Source organism: Phyllobates terribilis, unplaced genomic scaffold (assembly GCF_046119375.1).
Source record: "Phyllobates terribilis strain yellow unplaced genomic scaffold, ASM4611937v1 Scaffold_2__4_contigs__length_985480577, whole genome shotgun sequence".
In the NCBI taxonomy this organism is placed as follows: Eukaryota; Metazoa; Chordata; class Amphibia; order Anura; family Dendrobatidae; genus Phyllobates; species Phyllobates terribilis.
The window spans coordinates 121,347,389-121,371,982 of NW_027362762.1; positions in this window are offsets into that span (position 1 = coordinate 121,347,389).

Below are 24,594 nucleotides of genomic sequence, written 5' to 3' on the forward strand. Positions count from 1 at the left end.
CAAAATGCAAGCATTGATTATGCAAGAATGGACTGCTATCAGTCAGGATTTGGTCCAAAAGTTGATTGAGAGCATGCCAGGGAGAATTACAGAGGTCTTGAAGAAGAAGGGGCAACACTGCAAATATTGACTTGCTGCATTAACTCATTCTAACTGTCAATATAACCTATTGGTACTCATAATATGATTGCAATTATATTTCTGTATGTGATATAAACATCAGACAAACACTAATAAAAACCAGAGGCCAGCAGATCATGTGAAAATATAATTTTGGTGTCATTCTCAAAACTTTTGGCCATGACTGTAGAGATGCACAACTCCTGTTGTGCCTGTTTTCAGGATTTGCTTAGCATTGCACAAGGTCTTGGAATAATTACCTGTGAAGTTGATTAAACTATTACCTGTGCAATACTAAGGAAATCCTGAAAATGTGCACTGTTGGTGGCCCTTGAGGAAAGGAGTTGTGCACCCCTGCCTTATGGCTATGTATTTGACAATGAGAGCATACAGTGAGGGAAATAAGTATTTGATCCCTTGCTGTTTTTGTAAGTTTGCCCACTGACAAAGACATGAACAGTCTATAATTTTAAGGATAGGTTAATTTTAACATTGAGAGATAGAATATCCCAAAAAATCAAGAAAATCACATAGTATAAATTAGAGAATTTTTTTTGCATTTTGCAGTGAGAAATACGTATTTGATCCCCTACAAACCATTATGAGTTCTGGCTCCTACAGACCAGTTAGACGCTCCTAATCAACTCGTTACCTGCATTAAAGACAGCTGTCTTACATAGTCACCTGTATAAAAGAGTCCTGTCCACAGACTCAATTAATCAGTCAGACTCTAAACTCTACAACACGGGCAAGACCAAAGAGCTTTCGAAGGATGTCAGGGACAAGATCAAAGACCTGCACAAAGCTGGAATGGGCTACAGTAAAATGCTGGGTGAGAAGGAGACAACTGTTAGTGCAATAGTAACCCCACACTGTATTTAGTCAGTGGGTAAAGCTTGTGATTTTTCAGCTCAAAATTTTGTAGAAAAGGAACTTGAAAAAGTCAAGTTCTAAATAAAAAATGGCAGCTGTAAGGCTAGTTTCGCAAATAACTTTTTTTGTTCTCAAAGTGGTCCATGTTTTTTCCAGTGTGCTGGATCCAATTATTGATTGAAATGGGTAATTGATGTTTTTGTAAAAATAATGTAAAATACACTTAAGAAAAAAATGAGTGAAAGCTTTAAATTACATTAATTAGTTAGCATGAAAATAAGCTAGTTTGCAATTGACTTGTTTTTTTCCCCATCTGCTGCCATTCTTATATAGCGTACAGCTAGTCACCAAGTAGCCCAGCCTCTAATGCCTGGCTGAGAGTGCACAGTAGCTACATTCCAGCAGAGGGGTTAAATTTTAACATCACAATCAGCTTTCTCCAGTCCATTGATTTCTATACAGCAGCTAACTGCTCACCTGCCTGGTCCCTCTCATCTTCTGAATAGATGTAGTTATAAATAATCAGCCAAGCAGATTTCACAGCTGATCTTCTAACTACATCTCTCTGCTATACACTCTAGGACTTATATGCTTGTTCAAATACCATTATCTCTGTGTAAATACGGGGATAAAAGTGTAGACTCAAAGAAACAACCCATAGCTAAATGTATTATAGCAGAACTTGTGCTGAGCTTGATATTTCTACTAATTAGTGTTGAGCCACCCCCGTAGTGTTCGAGTTCGGTTCGTCGAACACCCGTGTGTTCGCCGAACTGTTCGTCGAACTGTTCGTCGAACACCTTCGAACACCGTTAAAACCAATGGCAGGCAAACAAAAACACATAGAAACACATAGAAAACACCTTCAAAGGTGTCCAAAAGCTGACAAACTGCTCAGAAGACACAACTAACACATGGAAAAGTGACAAGTACATATAGTCATGCGAAAAGAAAAGAGGTGGAGGAGTAAAAGGAGGGGGAGACACAGATATAGGCATGTCATGCCCTTCTAAAATCCAAAAAGTGAGAAGCCGAGACGGCCAGTCCGCTCCTGCCCGTGCCACCTCCGTGTCGCCGGGTTTGTGCCAGAGCCGCGGTGAACCCTGACGGCCAGCCCCCCTCTCCCAATACTGGTGCCTGTCTGCTGGTGGGTCGAGAGAGCCCCCCTGTGGTGGAGGCAGCTCTAAGCTTTTTAATTTAAATTGTCCCTCTAATTTGAATGAATACACTTTAAATCCATTTACAAGGATCTATTGGAGGGCAAGTCTCATGCCAGCAGCCGCGTAATTCCAGCTCCAGTAGCGTCCACTAAAGCTGCTGCAGTTAAAAAGCTTTTATAAGGATCGAGCTCGGCTGTCCACCGCAAGGCATCCTAGTGCCAGTCCCAGCCCCTATGCCTTGGGGTGCCTCCTGATGCTCTTCACTGAGTATCCCGTGGTCCCGAAGCATTTCCTTTGAAAAAATTAAGTGTCCAAACTACAGGTGGTGTAGCTTGCTTAACAGCCGGGATAATCCGCTGACTAGCAGACACTGCTACTAGGCACAAAGTATTTCCTGGGCTAGATGCAGTTAAAAATTTGTAAGTAGATACTCTCGTTGGATGCTGAGAAAGCATTCCATAGAGTCTCCTGGCACGCCATATATGATTCTCTTAAAAAGCTTGGGGTAGGGGTCTAGGGGACTCTTTTATAGCCAAAATCACGGCCCTGTATCACAATACGTCACCTAGGCTGAAGATAAATGGAACTGTAGCACCGAGGGCTCGGTTGCTACAGACGTATTGCACCTCACCCAGAGGTGTGATATCTCACTCTCAGATAAGGATGGAGTGTGGATCAGGACCCGACACCTGCATGCATTACACCACATTGCCGTGGGGCAGGGCGACCAATATGCCCCTGAGATGGGCACGACAGTCCCTGTCCCTGGCTGGAGTGGGGGGAGGGAACACTGAGGAAGGGGAACCCTGCAGTGCAGGAGCAGGGAGGAAGCAGTTTCTGGGTGCATTGAGAAGGGAGTATAAAAGGTGGGCACCATCTTAGTTCAGTGCAGAGACGTCTGAGCAGAAGTGGCAGGGAGCAGGGGCTCTGCATGAGCTCTGCTCCGGAGGCGGGCCTAGTAACAGAGGCCCAGGCCTGCAAGAGGGAGAAGGAAGGAAGAGGAGCGGAGAAGGCTCCAGGAATGAGGAATGAAGGGATCCCAGGGGTGCGGACGGGCGAGTCGCCACCGCACGCCCGAATCCACCTGCGTGGAGGGGTCAGGCCAAAGGGGGAGACCGGTCCCCGAACTAGTGGAGGCAGGAAACGACCCTCAGCTAGAAACCGGAGGCTCTGACATTTTATGTGGCGCAGCCCCTTGCTCCACCCGCTAGGAAGGCACCACATAGGGTCAGGGAAACTGGCGCCAAGTTTACCAAGAGGAGGCCCGAGGCAGCCGGACAGAAGTGTTGGTAAGAAAGGCCAGACAAAGGACACACAAAGGGGGTCCTGTGAAGCGCTCCAAAGTTATCTGGGAGTTGTCTGAGCCCCTCACCTGGTGAGCACAGTACGACGTGGGCAGCCGTTACCTGCAGACGTGGTCTGGATAATAAGAACTGTGAGTAAAGGCCCTGAACTGCATCACTGACTACGTGTCGTTACTGCTGCTGCCCTGCACCATCACCCCCATCCTCCGCATACACTGCCCTGAGGCTATACTCCTCCCGTGGGGAGTTATGCTACGCTCTGCTGCACCCACAACACCAGCCTTAGCGGTCTGCCCTGTAGCGGCGGTTCACTCTGACCGCAATCCACGGGTGGCGTAGTCGGACATTTAAACATCAAAACCACATAAATAGTTCCGCCACTGGTTTGACGCCCTGAGCCACGGAACCGGATCGCCGCCACGAAGACTACAACCACTAGCATCCACCAAAAAGGGTCCGGCTCCGGGTGTCCCAAGGCCCAGGGGGCGCGTCAGAACATTTTCATCACCTTTCACAATCACCAATGGGACAAGGCAGGGATGTCCTCTGTCCCCTCTCTTATACATCCTAGTGACGGAGCACCTGCTCTCATCAATTCGCCATAACCCCAATATTAGGTGGATTGAGGTGGGAGGCACCGAGTACAAGTGCTCTCTATTTGCTGATGATGTCCTAGTATATATCACTCAATCACATATATCCATCCCTGCTGTTATGGCTGAAATAGATCACTTTGTTACATGGTAAAATTTTAAAATCAATGCAGCGAAGTCTGAGGCCCTCGATGTCTCCCTCCCTAAATCCATATAGGATTCCATCCAGTCCAACTTTCCCTTTGCCTGGCCCTCACAGGGTATCAAATACTTAGGAATTCCTATTCATAGAGACCTCTCCCATCTATGTTATCTTAATTTTGGGCCCTTTATTGAACAATTCCATACAGACCACGGTTGGCAAGTTAGAACTGTAAGATTCACTACGTGAACCACTGGTGTTTTGTGGAAAAGCACATGTACACCGCGTTCCAAATTATTATGCAAAAAGTGTTTAGGAGTGATAAGGGAAGAATTTGTTTGTTTGTCAGTTAAACTCATTGATGGTGATGTGTGTCAGGGCTCTTTATATCACTGTAAGCAATTGCAGACACCTGTGCTAATTAGTTTGGCAGGTGTGTCCAATGAAAGGCAAGACTACTTAAGAAGGCTCTCTCACATTATTAAGCAGCCTACATTTTCTGCCAAAATGGGAAAGAAAAAGGATGTGTCGGCTGCTGAGAAGCAACAAATTGTGGAGTGTTTAGGTCAAGGCATGACTACAATCAACATTGTGCGATGATCAGGATGAAGTGTCTTGGCAATCAAGAAGTATGTAGCTGATTCACAGTACACACGTGTGCGTGCTGATAAGGGCAAATTGAGGACTCTTTCCTACAGGCAATTACGTCAGGTTGAAAGAGCAGCGGCAAAAAAGCCTTGTCATAGCAGCAGACAAGTTTTTGAAGCTGCTTGTGCCTCCAACGTCCCCCGAACAACAAGATGCAGGGTCCTTCAGAGGTTTGCAGCTGTGCATACGCCATCCTGTCGACCTCCTCTATCCACTTCACACAAGCAGAAACGGCTCCAGTGGGCCAAACATTACATGAAGACTGATTTCAAAACTGTTTTGTTCACGGATGAGTGCCGTGCAGCGCTCGATGGTCCAGATGAATGGAGTGGAGGATGGCTGGTTGATGGACACCCCACGCAAACACGGCTACAGCGCCAACAAGGAGGAGGTGGAGTAATGTTTTGGGCTGGAATCATGGGGAGAGAGATTGTCGGCCCCTTTAGGATCCCTGAAGGCGCTAAAGATGAACTCCATAATGTATGTGGATTTTCTCAAACAGCACTTCCTGCCATGGTTCAAGAAGAAGAACCGTGTATTTCACAGCAAGATCATTTTTCTGCATGATAATGCACCATCTCATGCTGCACATAAAACATCTGCATCTCTGGCTGATATGGGCATAAAAGGGGACAAACTTATGGTGTGACCCCCATGCTCCCCTGACCTGTACCCCATTCAGAACCTTTGGAGCATCATTAAAAGGAGTGTCTATGATGGCGGGAGGCAGTTCACATCTAAGCAACAGCTCTGGGAGGGTATTCTGTCCTCATGCAAAACAATTGAAGCAGAAACCATCCAAAACCTGACAAATTCAATGGACGAGAGAGTTCAGAAGCTCCTTTCGAACAAGGGGTCCTATGTGAAAATGTAACATCACCTAGAATAAAGTTTTGAGTTGAAAACTGTTTGATTTCAGTTTCTAACAACCTGCTAATGCTTATAATTTCAAAAATGACCATTTTTTTGGTCTTTATTAAAATGAAAAGGTTGATCGAAAAGTTTGGGGGATCTAAGAGTGTGGCAACCCAGTAGTCATGATTACTTCGAATTCTGACAATATGAGGGTCATGCTGCAGGTAGTGCAGCAAGAAGGCACTTATGTGTCTTGCGCATCTCGGAGCCCCAAAATTATTTCCCGGGCTAGATGCAGCTAAAAATTATTTTTAATTTTAAATCTGGTGAAGCTTATTATAGATGGCCTAATAGGATCAGTGCTGCACACTGCTACAAAGCCCAAATTATTTTCCAGTCAAGATACAGATAAACATGATTAGTAATTTGAAAGCTTAAAACGGTTGGTAGGGTGATTTTAACCAATCATCAAGCTTTTACTCTCCCCAGGATGACACAGGGGTAGAAAAGTCGTTTCGGATCCATGATTTGTTCATCTTTATGAACGTGAGTCTGTCTACATTATCAGTGGAGAGCCGCGTGCGCTTATCTGTCAGCACACCACCAGCAGCGCTGAACACACGTTCAGACAGAACGCTGGCTGCGGGGCATGACAAGATCTCCAAGGCGTAAGTGGCTAGCTCCGGCCATTTATCCAGATTGGAAGCCCAAAAAGAGCAAGGGTCCAGTGACACAGTCGTGGCTTCAATGTTTACTTGGAGATACTCCTGTACCATCGTCTCTAGGCGTTGACTATGTGTCAGACTTCTTGTCTCCTGTGGCCTTGCAAAGGATGGGCTAAAAAAGTGGTGAAATGATTCCGCAAAATTGATGTTACCAGCAGATACTGTGGTTCTGTTACGGTTTGAGTGCTGAACACTTGACGGTCCCACGGTTGGCAAGTTGGAACTGTGAGATTGACTACGTGCACCACTGGTATTTTGTGGAAAAGCACATGTAAGATTCTGCAACAGTCTCTGCTGATACTCCTGCATGCGTGCATCCCTTTCTATGGCAGGAATAATTTCTGCAAATTTACTTTTGTACCGGGGATCTAACAGTGTGGCAACCCAGTAGTCAGGATTATTTCTAATTCTCACAATTCGAGGGTCATGTTGCAGGTAGTGCAGCAAGAAGGCACTCATGTGTGTTGCGCATCCAGGAGCACCAAGTCCCTGTTGTGTTGGTGGCGAGGTAACAATCATGCTTCCTTCCTCTGTCCTCTCCCCCCAACCTCGCACAACAGAAATGTGATCAAGGTCTCCCTCATCTGATGAGTCTTCCATCAGTTCGTCCTCCACTTCTTCCTGGGCTCCTGCACCTTCCTCACTAGTTTGGCTGCTACCATGCGCCCTGGTAAAATCATCTCCCCCACCCTCACATGCCTGCCGCCTTGGTGCTGTCGACCGTCTAGACCTTGCAGATGTTAGCCCTTCCGCATACAACTCCTCCTCCTCTACTTCCTCCACCTCCTCTTGTGCCACCACCTGACTCCGAATTCTGTTTAACATGTGCTCCAGCATGTAAATCACCGGAATAGTCATGCTGATAATGGCATCGTCAACACTAAACATCTTCGTCGCCATTTCAAAACTGTGCAGAAGGGTGCATAGGTCCCTGATCTGAGACCACTCCTCCAGCGTGATTTGCCCCACCTCTGAATCTCGTTGGCCCAGGCTATACGTCAGAACGTATTGCACCAGGGCTTGTCGGTGCTGCCACAGTCGCTGCAACATGTGCAGAGTTGAATTCCACCGGGTAGGCACATCGCATTTTAGCCGGTGAAGTGGCAGGCCCAACGACTTCTGTAGAGATGTAAGTCGCTGAGCTGCGGGATGCGAACGGCGGAAGTGAGCACACAGCGACCGTGCCCTCTGCAGAAGGCCATCTAGTCTGGGATAGTGGGATAAAAATTGCTGGACAACCAGGTTCAACACGTGAGCCATACAAGGCACGTGTGTGACATTGCCCCGGCGAAGGGCCGCACCCAGGTTTGCAGCATTGTCGCACACGGCCTTCCCTGGTTTCAGGTCCAGTGGAGACAACCATTCATGAAATTGGTTCTCCAGAGCTGACCACAACTCCTCAGCTGTGTGACTCACATTTCCCAGACATTTCAATGTAAAAACCGCCTGATGACGTTGAGCCCTACTGCCAGCATAGTAAGGAGGTGTGCAGGATCCCTTCTGCGCAGTTAGAAAGCTTGTGGCATGACCAGACAGGCTTTGGGTGCAGGTGGAAGACCGAGAGGAGGTTGAGGAGGCAGAAGCAGTGGAGGAACTTTGACATAAAGAGGATTGACGCACAACTCGTGGGGACGGCAAGACTTGGACAGCAGCCCCTTGTCCTGCTGTCACCATAGTTACCCAGTGCCCAGTCAGCGACATGTAACGCCCCTGTCCATGCCTACTCGTCCAAGTGTCTGTGGTGAAATGCACCCTGTCACACACAGAGTTTCTCAAAGAAGCGGTGATGTTGTGTGCGACATGCTGGTGGAGCGCAGGCACACCTTTCTTTGAGAAGTAGTGCCGACTGGGCATCTGGTACTGGGGCACTGCGACGGACATAAGGTCTCGAAAATCCTCTGTGTCCACCAGGCGGAAAGGCAGCATTTCTGTAGCCAAGAGCTTGCAGATGGTGAAATTCAACCTCTTAGCTTTCTCATGGCTAGGAGGAAATGGTCTTTTACTTGTCCACATCTGAGGTACCGAGGGCTGGCTATTGTGCTTAGACGGGGTTGATAAGGGTGTCCCCGGCAAACTGCCGGTCTGTGAGGAAGATGCAGGCGGACATGTTAGGTTGCCTTGATCCAAAGGTGGTGCTATCGATGTCGGACAGCGCTCAAGACCAGCTGGTGTTACCACCTCCAAAGAAAATGATGACCTGCCAATCACGCTGGCTCTTGCGGGTAAAGAGGTGGCAGGTCTGCGCCCCAAAACAGGTGTGACTGCTGTCCCCCCAGTCACAGAGGATGAAGAGGCCGCGGATGCACAAGATATGGCAGACGGTGGTTGGCCCGGCCGGCTAGGCCGCATTGTAGCACACTGAGCTTCCCACTGCAACTTATGCTTCATGTCCATGTGCCGGTTCATGCATGAAATACTCAAACTATGTATTTTTTGGCCTCTACTTAGCTTTTGCTGACAAATGTTACAGATAACACGAGTTGGGTCATCTTTATCGATCTGAAAAAATGCCCAGGCTATGCAAGGCTTAGCACCCATGCGACCTGAAGAGCCACCACGACTTGTGGTGAGAGGCAGAGTTGTGTTTGAGGATGCAGTTGTTGACGTGCTTCCAGTACTACGTCTCTGTCCAGGAAGGCGCAACCTGACCTCGTCGTCACTAGCATCTTCCTCCACCTCCTCTGCTGACCTCATCTCTTGGCTGACTGTGGGTTGACAGTAAGTGGGATCTCCGACCTCATCATCATCACCCTGTGCGTTATCACACCCGTCGTCCTCAGAGCCAACCTGTTCCTGCCCTGACAAAAAACTAAAGTTGTCGCTCCAATCAGGTATTTGAGTCTTATCATCGTCTTCCTCATTGTCTCCACCAACAGGAGTTACAGTTTGGGAATGAGGGTCTACATTATGGTCAGAACCTTCTGCGTCTGGTCCTGGATCCGACTCATAAAGATTCTGGGCATCAGTGCAGATCATTTCCTCGTCTGGATTCACAGAAGCGCTGGAGTCGACCTCTGATTCCCAGGCTATAGTATGAGTAAACAGCTCTGCAGACTCAACCATCTGTTCTACCTCATACTCAGACGGGCAGCTGGAGATTTGGGAGCTGTGAGGAAGCAAGTGCGATTTGGGTGACACCTTTGAGGACTGGAGTATTTGTGATGTTGAAGTTGATGTGGAGGAGAGCCCACTTAAAGGAGCACTTGATATCCGTTGAAGCACCTGCTGTTTTTGTGCCTCATCTGGAATTTGTAGCGATTGGCGTGGCCGTAAGAAAGGGATCTTATCACATTGTCCGCTAAAAGAAGTAGACATTTTAGTTTGGCTGGAAGATGGTCTTTCTTCTGCACCTACCCCACGGACACAACCTTTTTTCCCCTTCCCAACACGCCTATTCCCCTTTCCACCAGCAGCAGGCCTTTTTCCACTCATTTTGGTGGTTAACTAATTCACAACTCTGGAGTTGTTTGCACAAAAAAACAATGGATGGTAACCGAGCAGAGCTGAGTGGCCAAACTGTGGTATTAGGCCAAAACTATTGGCTGGGTTAGATGCAGAAAAAAATTATTTTTAATTTGCAACCTGATGGAGGTCAGTATAGATGGACTAATAGACCAAGTCCCACACACCGCTAGAAGCCCAAATATTTTTTCAGAGCTAGATGCAGAAAATTTTTTTATTCAATTTGCAACCTGATGGAGGTCAGTATAGATGGACTAATAGACCAAGTCCCACACACTGCTAGAAGCCCAAATATTTTTTCAGAGCTAGATGCAGAAAAAAATTATTTTTAATTTGCAACCTGATGGAGGTCAGTATAGATGGACTAATAGACCAAGTCCCACACACCGCTAGAAGCCCAAATATTTTTTCAGAGCTAGATGCAGAAAAAAATTATATTCAATTTTCAACCTGCTGGAGGTCAGTATAGAAGGACTAATAGAACAAGTCCCACACACTGCTAGAAGCCCAAATATTTTTTCAGAGCTAAATGAAGAAAAAAATTATTTTTAATTTGCAACCTGATGGAGGTCAGTATAGATGGACTAATAGACCAAGTCCCACACACTGCTAGAAGCCCAAATATTTTTTCAGAGCTAGATGCAGAAAAAAATTATTTTTAATTTGCAACCTGATGGAGGTCAGTATAGATGGACTAATAGACCAAGTCCCACACACCGCTAGAAGCCCAAATATTTTTTCAGAGCTAGATGCAGAAATTTTTTTTATTCAATTTGCAACCTGATGGAGGTCAGTATAGATGGACTAATAGACCAAGTCCCACACACTGCTAGAAGCCCAAATATTTTTTCAGAGCTAGATGCAGAAAAAAATTATTTTTAATTTGCAACCTGATGGAGGTCAGTATAGATGGACTAATAGACCAAGTCCCACACACTGCTAGAAGCCCAAATATTTTTTCAGAGCTAGATGCAGAAAAAAATTATTTTTAATTTGCAACCTGATGGAGGTCAGTATAGATGGACTAATAGACCAAGTCCCACACACCGCTAGAAGCCCAAATATTTTTTCAGAGCTAGATGCAGAAAAAAATTATATTCAATTTGCAACCTGCTGGAGGTCAGTATAGAAGGACTAATAGAACAAGTCCCACACACTGCTAGAAGCCCAAATATTTTTTCAGAGCTAAATGAAGAAAAAAATTATTTTTAATTTGCAACCTGATGGAGGTCAGTATAGATGGACTAATAGACCAAGTCCCACACACTGCTAGAAGCCCAAATATTTTTTCAGAGCTAGATGCAGAAAAAAATTATTTTTAATTTGCAACCTGATGGAGGTCAGTATAGATGGACTAATAGACCAAGTCCCACACACCGCTAGAAGCCCAAATATTTTTTCAGAGCTAGATGCAGAAATTTTTTTTATTCAATTTGCAACCTGATGGAGGTCAGTATAGATGGACTAATAGACCAAGTCCCACACACTGCTAGAAGCCCAAATATTTTTTCAGAGCTAGATGCAGAAAAAAATTATTTTTAATTTGCAACCTGATGGAGGTCAGTATAGATGGACTAATAGACCAAGTCCCACACACTGCTAGAAGCCCAAATATTTTTTCAGAGCTAGATGCAGAAAAAAATTATTTTTAATTTGCAACCTGATGGAGGTCAGTATAGATGGACTAATAGAACAAGTCCCACACGCTGCTAGAAGCCCAAATATTTTTTCAGAGATAAATGAAGAAAAAAATTATTTTTAATTTGCAACCTGATGGAGGTCAGTATAGATGGACTAATAGACCAAGTCCCACACACTGCTAGAAGCCCAAATATTTTTTCAGAGCTAGATGCAGAAAAAAATTATTTTTAATTTGCAACCTGATGGAGGTCAGTATAGATGGACTAATAGACCAAGTCCCACACACTGCTAGAAGCCCAAATATTTTTTCAGAGCTAGATGCAGAAAAAAATTATTTTTAATTTGCAACCTGATGGAGGTCAGTATAGATGGACTAATAGAACAAGTCCCACACGCTGCTAGAAGCCCAAATATTTTTTCAGAGATAAATGAAGAAAAAAATTATTTTTAATTTGCAACCTGATGGAGGTCAGTATAGATGGACTAATAGACCAAGTCCCACACACTGCTAGAAGCCCAAATATTTTTTCAGAGCTAGATGCAGAAAAAAATTATATTCAGTTTGCAACCTGATGGAGGTCAGTATAGATGGACTAATAGAATGATGCTATGCCCAAAAGATTTTACTTCACTAGGTGCAGTAAAAAAATTGGTATTCTATACACAGGTGGTATATCTTGCAACAAAGATAGGCTACTCCACTGACTAACACACTCTGCAATAGGCCAAAAAGGATTAGCTTTGCTAGATTCAGCCAAATGCTGTGAAAAAAACTTGCACAGCACTGGCACAGACCTGCCTGGCAAAAACTGATAGGAACTGATGTAACCTAGTCCTGAAAAGGACTCCAATTACAATTAGTCTTTACTCCCACAATCTATCTATTTAAGAGCACAGACCTGCTTGATAAAAGTCGTAGGAAATGCTGTAACCTAGTCCTTAAAAGGACTGCAATCACAACTATTCCCTACTCCCAAGCTATCTGTATATTTGTGCGAAAATTGGCTTGAAATTAACAAGGTATAGCGCACACAGCAACAGCGGTGCCGTCTAACACGCAGCTGCAGCAGTGAGAAAATGGTGGCGACGGGGAAAATGGCTTGGTCTTATAGGGCAAGGACATGTGACATACACTGCCAATCACACATGCCCTTGCTTGTGTGAAAAAAAGCACTTCGCTCTGTGTGTGCGCTGCTGATAGGCTGACAGATTGCACCTCCCCACTGCAAATGCGGGAAAGAGAAAAAAAAATGGAGATCTTCATTGTTCCTGCAGAGATCCATCCCCTGCCCCTCCCCCCGCCCCGCTGTACACTCAAACTGCGTATTAACATTAATTTTCATCATTACTGAGAAAAAATCCAGTTATGATTTTGGTGCACGAACAGTTATCGAACATAACCTCGAACAGCCGAATTTTTCTCAAATTGTTCGTGTTCGCCGACCGTCTCGAACACCGCCCAAAACAGCTCGAATTTGAGATTGGCGAACAGTTCGAGTAGAACAACGCTCATCTCTACTACTAATACTACATTTCTATTCACCAGAGCTCACTCTGCGAGAAACCAGGATATAAGGAGACTAGCTATTGAACCCGTTCTATGCCCGGGTGGCGAGCATTTTTATTGGTATATGGTCTCCCATGCTGGTATGTGCTGCCCCGCTCCTGGTATTTGTGCTGCCCCCATCCTGTCCCCACCATCCTATCCTGGTATGCATGGCACCCCTCATCCCTATCCTGGTATGCATGGCACCCCTCACCCTCAATCCTGGTATGCGTGGCACCCCTCACCCTCAATCCTGGTATGCGTGGCACCCCTCACCCTCAATCCTGGTATGCGTGGCACCCCTCATCCCCAATCCTGGTATGCGTGGCACCCCTCATCCCCAATCCTGGTATGCGTGGCACCCCTCATCCCCAATCCTGGTATGCGTGGCACCCCTCATCCCCAATCCTGGTATGCGTGGCACCCCTCATCCCCAATCCTGGTATGCGTGGCACCCCTCATCCCCAATCCTGGTATGCGTGGCACCCCTCATCCCCGATCCTGGTATGCGTGGCACCCCTCATCCCTGATCCTGGTATGCGTGGCACCCCTCATCCCCAATCCTGATATGCGTGGCACCCCATCCCTCATCCCCAATCCTGGTTTGTGTGGCACCCCATCTCTCATCCCCAATCCTGGTTTGTGTGGCACCCCTCATCCCCTACCCTGGTATGCATAGTACCCCATCTCTCAAGCCCAATCCTGGTATGCATGGTACACCATCTCTCATGCCCAATCATGGTATGCATGGTACACCATCTCTCATGCCCAATCATGGTATGCATGGCACCCCTCATGCCCAATCATGGTATGCATGGCACCCCTCATGCTCAATCATGGTATGCATGGCACCCCTCATGCCCAATCATGGTATGCATGGCACCCCTCATGCCCAATCCTGGTATGTGTGGCCCCCTCATCCCTTTCATACTGTACACACATACAAAAAAATAAACAGTTATACTCACCTTTCTTCTGTGCTCCAGCGCTGCTGCGTCCTGTTCTGCCGGAGGCCGGGGGAGGAGAGCGGCGCCGGAGCACCGCGCTGCCCAGCGCCATTTTGCTGAAGACTCACTGCAAATGTATCTTCAGTAAAATGGCGCCGGATAGCGCTATGCGCATACGCCAATCCAACGCCTCACTCCTGCCCCGGTCTTGGTGAAGAGAGGCGCCGTGGCAACGCTATTACCGGTCAGGTAAGTATGGCGTCAGAGATAGCGATATGCGCTCAGTGACTATGCATACTGTGATCTCCGGCGCCATACACACTCCTCTTACCTGAAATGGCTGGATGCGGTCCTCTGTTTGGAGCCAGACTGCGCGTAGCGCATGCGCAGTCTATCGAGGCTTCAGACAGAGATACGCATCCCCGGTTATATTATAGATTGCATTTCTCTGAATTCCTCAAGAGACAACTTGAGAATACCCCTTTAAGTGAAACAGTATACAATTATGCTGGTCCAGTTCTATTTTGGTGACAAAATGCTGTTGCAAGTTACATGATGACTAGGTTTTTGCCAATTGTACTACTATTAAAGCTTGTAAATTACTTCATCCTTTTCTTTGTAAATTAGTATATATGGTGTTTTGAACTGATTGCATCTTATATACTGTCTACTATTATGTACTGTATTGTGTTCAAGTCTGGACTGGCTGGAATCCACTAAAGAACTCCAAGTCAGGGCACTCTGCCAATATTGACATAAGAAAAATATAGTACAGACTGACTTTATGTTAACCTATGGTTGTCAAAACATTGCACAAACACCAGTAATATGCCTTTAGAGTGAAAAAAATATACAAGTAAGTTATGTAAAATGTAACAGTATCATAGAAACTAATTTATTTAAATGAGTTTTTGAAGAGAAACAATCCTGGGCAAATTTGGCTTTATTTTGGATTCTATAATAAGTAAAATTTTGGTGTGCTATAAGTAAATTTAGCCACTTGATTTGAAGTTTGTAATTCTTTTCAAAATGTAACCATTTTCTTTATTTTGATGTGAAAGAATGGGAGGATTATGTCACATATTTAGCAGTAAAAAAGTTGCTCTAGGTCATACTCACACGTTCAGTATTTGGTCAGTATTTTACATCAATATACAGTGCATTGTGAAAGTATTTGGCCCCCTTGAACTTTTCTACCTTTTGCCACATTTCTGGCTTCAAACATAAAGATATAAAATTCGAATTGGGAAGAATCAACAACAAGTGGGACACAATCGTGAAGTGGAACAAAATTTATTGGATATTTTAAACTTTTTTAACAAATTAAAAACTGAAAAGTGGGGCGTGCAATATTATTCGGCACTCTTGAGTTAATACTTTGTAGCGCCACCTTTTGTTGCAAGTCGCTTGGGGTATGTCTCTATCAGTTTTGCACATCAAGAAGCTGAATATGAATGGGACCTTTTAGTCTCCTTAACGTAGTTAACGCTAAGGACACATTAGGACATGGAAAAAATTATTTCTGCATACGTTAGAGTTACCTGTAGTTATAAAAATGGCATTAAGGTTCAGACTCCAATCTTAATTCCTTCATTCATTTTCAGGCCTCCTGATATACAGCTTGTACTCTGATCCAAGCTTTAGATTTAGCTCTTGTAATTTAGGCTGGGTGAGAGCTCTGGATGTTGTCACATCTCCACCCAGATCTGTTACTACAATGTCTGTAGCTTTTCCTAGCTGCCGCCATGTTCATTCTGCTAGTGACGCTGGTGATTGGGAAGACATTGGAAGGCGCAGGATTTGGGGTAGCGTAGGCTCTGTCCAGCCAGTGACAAGGGTGGCTGGACATACAGTGCCGTCTAGTCTGGCAGTATGAGTGTGTGCTGTTAGCTGGAATAATCAGCTCCCTACCTTGTAAAATTGGACAGCATCACACCCTACAAAAGCTCCCAGGTTCCCGTTAGAAGTTGCCAGCTATAGTTCTGATTTTTGTTTAACACAGTCTGATTTTCAGCTCCTGTTTTCTAGTGGATTTTTCCTGTTTCTGACTGTTATGATCTGCAACAAGTACTAAAGGAAAGATAGGGGAAAGCTGTCCCTACAGTAAGACTAAGCTGAATCTCTATGATGTGGCGAACAGACCTGCCTTAGTCCTCGGCTAGTCTGAACGAAGACTTATAGCATAAGGGGAGGGATCCCTAAAAGAACTAAGGACTGGGACAAATATGGGACACCTCCTAAACAGAGAAGTTGTTGCAGAACACAAAAAGACAAACTGACTAAAAGGTACTAGAGGTCCCAGAAGGACCAAGCAAACTGACAGAGAAAGGCACCTGGCTAGAGAAACAGTCAAACACTGAAGTCTAGCACAGCCAAAAGGGCGGAGCTGGAATATAAAGGCAGATGGTCACGTGACCGCAAAACACAAGATGGAAAAAACAAACAGGAGGGTTCTAACACTGACCTCAGATCTTTTACTGACAAATATCTTGCCTAACGTTTTTGTACCTTGTCTGTCCTCCGGATTCTGACCCAGTTACCTGGCTATTCCTACCAGCATGCACCCCTGAACAGCTGTCCAGGGGTCCCTGTGTAAGACCAGATCCCTATACAGGGTTTAAAGGTTGAATGCATGGGCAACCCTTGAAATCTGGTAAACAGCCAAGAGCACCAAATTTGTTTTTGGTAGCCATATTTAGAGCTGTCAGGCAACTACAAACAATAGAAGTGAGTATCCAGCAACAGGTATGGGAGAACATAATTAAAAACAATTTTTTTTTATTATAAATTCATTAAAAGGCAAAAAGGAAAAAATTTTTCCCTGGGGACTGTACTCAGTTACTCCAGTGGATCTGACGCATTTCGAACTAGGTAGTTCTTAATCATAGTCTGACTACAGTATACTGTATGGAGGGCCATCATACAGTTTGGAGGGCTGTGTCGAGCCATCATACTGTATTGGGGTCACTGTATGGGTAGATCACTGTGTTTGAGGGCATTTTTGTTGGTGTCATACTTCATGGGGGCCATGAGAGGGCTATCTTAGTGCGTAAGAACACTAAAGGGCTACAAGAGGAGCAAGATTACTTTGTAAGGACTGCAAAGTTATGAGATATGCTCTTCTATGACCCCACTGAATAGTATTATTATTATTATTATTTTTTGCGAAGGGAGCACATTTAGAACTTCTGCTAAGGTGCCCCGTGATTTCTATGTACGCCCCTGGGTTGCAGTCTATTGTTTTCTAGAAACAGCATGCATAGACTATGTCTAGTATTCCAGCTCAGGCCAATTTAAGGATAACTAGGGAACGCTTTTCATTTTGCTATAGAGCGATCTGATTTCTATACTAATTCTAAACTTATTCTTTACAGTAAACAAGTACCGTATATACTTGTGTATAAGCCGAATTTTTCAGCACATTTTTATGCTGAAAAAGCCCCCCCTCGGCTTATACTCGAGTGAGGGTCCCACTTACATTCCGGCTGTGGATGGTGGGGTGGGAGGGAGCGGCGGCAGAAGAGCGGGACACAGGCAGTAGCGGTAACCGATTGCTGCAGTGATCACATGTGCCCACTACTAAAGAGAATGAATGTTCACTCCTCTCCACACCCATGGGAGTGGAGAGGAGTGAATACTCATTCTCCTTAACAGCGCACATTATCAATTGCAGCCGCCGGCTCCTGCTCTGGGTCTCTTTACTAGTGGGCACACAGGATCGCTGAGCAGCGACTGACAGTGCGCGCTATTAAGGACGCAGGGCTGGAGCAGAGGAAAGGAAGGTGAGTAGAATTGTTTATTTTTTTTCATGTGCTCAGTAATGGGGCCATGCATACCACGATTGGGGATGAGGGGGCCATGCATATTAGGACTGGGGATGAGGGGGCCATGCATATTAGGATTTGGGATGAGGGGGCCATTGATGATGCGCCCCCTGGGCCATGGGGTACTCGGTGCCGGGCCGGTCGGTGCAGGGGATGTCACAGTGGCAGTGACCCGGTCCGTGACCCAGGGCGGTCAATAAAAAGGGGATTATAGTTTTTATAGTTTTATGTTCATGACGCCACCTGTGGTATGCGGCTATAGGGAGCCGTTGCTGCGGTGCAGATCCTCTGGAGCTGATGGTGACGCAGCAGAGTTGGTTCAGCTCTCCACAGGTAGAGCCAAGCTCCAGGGCAGTGCAGTGATGTGATAGATGTTGCTGTGCAGTGTAGTGCAGGGGATGGCACAGATAATAATGCTAGGACACAGTGGGGTGCAGTCTTCAAGGTTTACTCACAGTTGTTGAACTCCAGGTTATCAGTATTAGAGTAACCTCCCACGTCGTCCTGCGTTCACCAAGGAAGGGGTTCAGCAATCTCTCAAGTAACTCAGGAGTACTTAAACGGGACCCCGTTCTATGTGCCTTCCTCGGTCGTCTTCCTGCGCCGGTAGCCTCGGATCTTGTCGGGCGACCTGCAGTCCCCTGGACCCTCTGTGGCCACCTTTTCTGCGATGTATTTGTGGTGGTTGGCATCTGCACCCTAAAAGTACAGAAGCCTCCGGTTTCTAGCTGAACCTTGTAGTTCTCCACTAGTTTAGGGTCCGGTCCCCTCTGCGGCCTGATCCCTCTACGTTCCAGCAGATTTGGGCTCACGGGTGGCATCCGTACTTCCCGTGCCCCCAGGATCCCTTCTGTTCCTCTTGGAGCATCTATCTATCTATCTATCTATCTAATCTCTTCCTGCTCCAAGCACTGGAGTCAGGAGCCTGGACCTCCTCCACTGCTCTCCTGAGCAGGACTGACTGCTTCTAGATGGTTCCTTGTTTTCTTATACTCCTACTGAAGTGCTCTCCTAAACTACTTCCTCCACCCACTACATGGTTCCACCCTCCAGCTAGGGACCAGGGACTGTGCTCTCCCTTAGGAGCAATCTCACCCTTCCCACTGAAGTGGAGTGTAATGGATGCAAGTGTGTGGGTCCTGGGCAGTACTCCATCCTTACCTGAGAGTGGGATACCACACCTCTGGGTAAGATGCAGTACCTCTGTGGCGACTAAACCCGCAGGGGTGCCACATACCCCCCCTGGTAAAGCACAGCACGTCCGCGGGCTGGAACAGAGCAAAAACAGTTTTAGACATACAAAATTTTAAATGCTTAAGCAGATAAAACAGTAAATAGACAACTTTTCTTCCCTTTATGGGAGACACATTTCTTAAACGTTGCATATTTCTTATTACTTTCTATCAAACATTATAAAACTTTCTTCATATATGTAAAACATTTTCCTGATAAAACATTTTTAGCAGGTTACAGCGTGATCTGTAACCAGGTGTCCATTCCACTGAACAAGGTGCTATCTGGTGAACATGAGGGACCAGTCCGAAAACCCTCAACGTAGGCCCTGGGCGTGGCTGCAGGGCATAGGTGATCCAGGTGTTGGACCACGTCTTCGGCCATGCCAAACAGGTTTTTGTTCAGTGGTCTTTTAATATAAAACCAATAAGGGGCACTTTAAGAAGTGCAAACTATGTACAAGTAAAAGTTTTTGGCTGCTCACAGTCCTCAGCCTACAAGTTCTGGTACCCTCACCGGGTAATTAAGTAACCACACACAAAACTTTTCAAACTTGCAGCATTCCTGCTATACCTTTCCGGGTAACTATATACAGTTCAGTTCAGTTTCACTCAAGTCACTTAGTAGTGCATACGTTACATATTTGCTACAGATATTTCTACATCAAAAACGTGTCTCTGCAGGAAAAATAATGCATAAAAAGAGTGCATTTTTGATGCGTTATTTTATTTAATGCGTTTTTTCCCGATTCATTAAAATGGGTGAAAAACGCTCCAAAAATTCTGAAAAAATTGACATGCTGCAGATATGAAACTGCTTCAAATCTTTAACCCCTTTACAGCCTGTGCCATATTTGTATGCACAAGGCTGTAACCCCCGGTTCAGTGAGGGCTCCGGCGCTGAGCCCGCACTGAACCAGGCACATGTCAGCTGATTCTTACAGCTGACATGTGCCTGCAACAGCCTCGGGTGGAATCGCGATCCACCCGCGGCTGTTAACATGTTAAATACCACTGTCAATCTCTGACAGCGGCATTTAACAGCGCCACGGCGGAAAAGCGTCACTTGCCCCGCCCATCGGTGACCCCGTCACGTGATCGCGGGTCACCGATGCGTGGGCATGAAAACCCTTGGGTCTGCAGCAGACTCCAGTGGTGGTCATGAGCTGATCGCTATGAGCGCCACCTCGTGGTCCGCGCTCATAGCACAGGACCATTTCTGCTACACAGAGGTGATCTGCTAATCACCTCTGTGTAGCAGAGGCGATCAGACAAGTGCTGCTTCTAGTCTCCTATGGAGACTATAGAAGCAAGCAAAAAGTGAAAAAAAATGTTTTTAAAAATATAAAAAAATATATATATATAAAATTTTAAATCACCCCCCTTTCGCCCCATTCAAAATAAAATTAAAAAAAAACAAAAGAACACGTACACATAATTGGTATCGCCGCGTTCAGAATTGCCCGATCTATCAATATAAAAAATAATTAATCCGATCGGTAAACGACGTAACGAGAAAAAAATTCTAAACACCAGAATTACGTTTTTTGGTTGCCACAACATTGCAATAACGGGTGATTAAAACATTGGATCTACCACAAAATGGTATCAATAAAAACTTCAGCTCGGTTCGCAAAAAATAAGCCCTCACCCGGCCACAGATCCCGAAAAATGGAGAAACTACGGGCCTTGGAAAATGGCGCTTTTTTTTTTTTTTTAAGCAAACTTTGGAATTTTTTTTCACCACTTAAATAAAAAAGAACCTATACATGTTTGGTGTCCACAAACTCGTAATGACCTGGAGAATAATAATGGCAGGTCAGTTTTAGCATTCCGTGAACGTGGTAAAAAAATAAAAGAAAAACAACTGTGGTATTACACTTTTTTTGTAATTTCACCTCACTTGGAATTTTTTTCCCGTACACGATATGGTAAAACTAGTAATGGCGTTGAAAAGTACGACTCATCCCGCAAAAAATAAGCCCTCACACGGCCATATTGACCAAAAAATAAAAACGCTATGGCTCTGGGAACAAGGGGAGCAAAAAATGAAAATGCAAAAACGGAAAATCCCAGGGTTGCGAAGGAGTTAAGGAAGAAAATAAGCAAATCAGAAATCCCATTCACTTTACTGGGACCGTAAAATGCTGCCTTAATTGCAGCAAAAACCCATAGGGAAAAATGTGGAAAAAACGAGGTGCGTGAACATACCCTAAAGCCATGTCCACAAATTGTGTTTTTGCTGCATTTTTTGGTTTACGAAAATTTTAAGCAGCATTTTACAGTACCAGCAAAAGCTATGAGATTTCAAAAATCTCATGCACACACTGTCTTTTTTTCCTGACTGAATTGAAACATAGATGCTGTTTTTCTGCAGCATGGTACTTCTTTCAGCGTTGTTTTTCACCCATAGAAAGCAATGGGTAAGTGCAAAAAACGCAGGTATCAGGTTTTGCTACGTTTTTGGTAAAAAAACCTAAGGAAGTTGCTTCATGTTTTTTTGGGGGGCACTAAACTTTATCAGCATGCACAAGAGACAATAAAAACGCAGCAAAAAAGCAGCAAAACTTGCTTTTTGTAAGCAGCTTCTTTACTTCCAAGAGAGCAGGTTTTGCCTGCAGAAAAAAAAGCAACAAAAACGCAATGTGTAAACATATTGGAAGTTAAGTATTTGCTGTGTTTTTTGTGTTGCATATAATCCAAAAAACACAGCATTTTAGAGTTACAGCAAAGTGTTTTATAGAAATCCCATGCCTCCTGTACTTTTTTTTTTTTTTTAATGCTATGTAAACTGAGCTGCAGATCTGCAACATGTCAATTTCTCTTGCAGTAACCATGCGTTTTATTTGCGGATTTTCCAGACTGAGATGAGGAAAATCGACAGATAAAAAATTGCTTAGGTGTTTTTAGTGCATTTCAAGTAACAGGAAGATTCCAAAACAAAGCTGTTTTGATGAAAACATTAAATGCCAAGAACCGCAGATGAAAAAAATTTATAAAAACAAACGTAGAAGAATGCACCTTAAAAAAAATGCAAGTGACCCAATTTAAGCAGAAATGCTACAGAAAATCTGCAACATCAAAAGCTCACCAAATACTCATCGTGGGAACTTTGTCTAAAAAGTGAGGATCGATCCTATATTCATATCACCAATTTGCTTTACGTTATCACCCTATGTGGCACTCTTTTTTTTTATTTTCTTTTAAGCTGTTTCTTGTTTCTTTAGGCTGTGTGTCCATGGGGAGTTTTTGTTTAGTTTTTGACACTGTGTATTTTCACTGGGTCTAAAAATGCTGTGTCTGTGGATAGGGTTTATAGAAATCTCCTGCCCACTGTGCTTTTTTTTTTTTACTCAGCATAAACTGACCTGTGGTGCAGGTTTGAAATCTGCACAATGTCAATTTCTCCTACGGGTATACTGAGCTTCATGTGCAGGAAATATCAAAAACAAATCAGCTTTGTTTAAAACATGACACACACACAAACAAATGCAGCGTCAAAAAACGCAATAAACACACAAGTAAAAAAAGTGCTCAAAAACACAATGAAAAAAGCACAGGTAACCTAATTTACTTAATTCGTGGACAAATGGTGCAACAAATCTGCAACATCAAAAACTCACCAAAAGCTCATCGTGGGAACATAGTATTATACTTGTTCTTTGTGTGGCAGAGTCTGTGATGTTTAATGAAAACACAAAAAATAGGCCCTTGGTGTGCTTGTTTATTGGATAGGTTGAGTTTTTATTTTACGAAAAGTTGGCTCGATCTGCTGAACATATTGAATTTCGCATTGAAAAAATTCCCAACGGTTAAGGCATGACATGAAGATTACAGCTGAGTTATACCGTCTGTTCAAGGCACTGAAAAGAAAAAGGATATTCTCGTTACAACCCGCAGTATAATGCTCGTCAAATTTCCTGATGATTTAAAGAATCTGTCACTATTTGTTTCTCAATCGACAGAGATTATACAGTATAAAGGAATGCTATTCCCAAATGTACGAATTAACAATCAGGTTATGGATTATGTTACAGAAGTTTGATTTCACAAAAGGTTAGGCGTACCTGATAAGTACATTGCTAAGGTTCGAAGATCGTATATCCTAAATTCAATTATGTGCAAGACTGCACCAAATCCCAATGGAGGCCCATGAAAAAATATGGCCTCCTCCAATGTTTAATCCAAAACAAATAAAACATTCTCGGCATCCATGATCATCTTCCTCAATATATTAATCATTAAGGATGAGCAAATCGATTTGATGCAAATTTTATTCATGGTGAGTTTTTAGGAATGCAAGCAACCCAGCGAATTCAAATAGTTTGCGTTTTAACATTGCACAAATCGCCAAAAATGGCTAACGTCATTTTGCACATCACAGAAGACTGCATCAGTCAGAGACACATGACCTTGGGCATGGCATCACATCATATGGTGTACCACAGCCAATCAGGAGGGACTATTATAGGCTGTATAGAAGCTGAGTATTATGATAGTGTAGCAACTCACTTGGGAAAATAAGTAACACACTAAAAACACTTGACTTTTGGATATGGGACGGACCTCCACTTCATCTTAAAACAACCATAACTACAGTAAACCTCAACAATGGAATAAATACACAAAACACATTATTTTGGTTGTCAAAATAGCCACAGCTTTATTTAAATTACAGGATTAAAACAAACACATTATGAGTCAGGTGAAGTGCTAGTACATTGGGATTCACCAGTACTGTGATATCCCCAGCTGTCTGACATACAGCACCAGGACAGACAACCATAAAGGGGCGGCACGCACTGGCTTGCCATTCAAGCAGAGCCAATAAACTTTCAGGGCACCAATGACTCTATTATCCTCACTCCTGTGCTTAACCACCATGCCCGCCCTTGATTGATGTTACCATTACAACATCCTTCAGGCTGGCCATCAAAGAAGAGCCTCTTCACCACCATGAGGTTTTACATCCTCTATTAGTTAAAATGAGTCCACCTTAACTTGTCTGAAACTTTCATCTGACTTCGAAACCGTAAAGCTGTGACGGATTATAAATTCCAAGCCACGTATGACACTTTTAGTTTTTTATTCTATAAATCACTTTGGTAAACTTACAAAGTAGATGTCCCTGCAAAGGGCAAACTTGACAAACCTCTGACTCACAAAGAGTCATCCCACAGTGCTCAGGAGTAGTGTTGAGCGAACATGCTCGATACTGCTCGGTACTCGCCCGAGCATCACGCTACTCGGGATGTTCGGCGAGCACCGAGCATTTCCGGGTTACTCGGGCGGGAGCTCGGGTCTCCGCCCTGCATGTTTGGTGCTCTTTACAGAGCCAATGAACATGCAGGGATTGCCAGTCAGTCACTGTAATGCCGCAGCCATGTTGTTTGTGGGCATTACAGTGATTGGCTGGCCGCACAGCGTCACCTCCCAGACAATCAGCCCGTCATAATTGGTGTGTGTGGGTGTCTGTGCGTGTGTCTGCGAGTGTGTGCGGTGTGTATGCGAGTGTGTGCGAT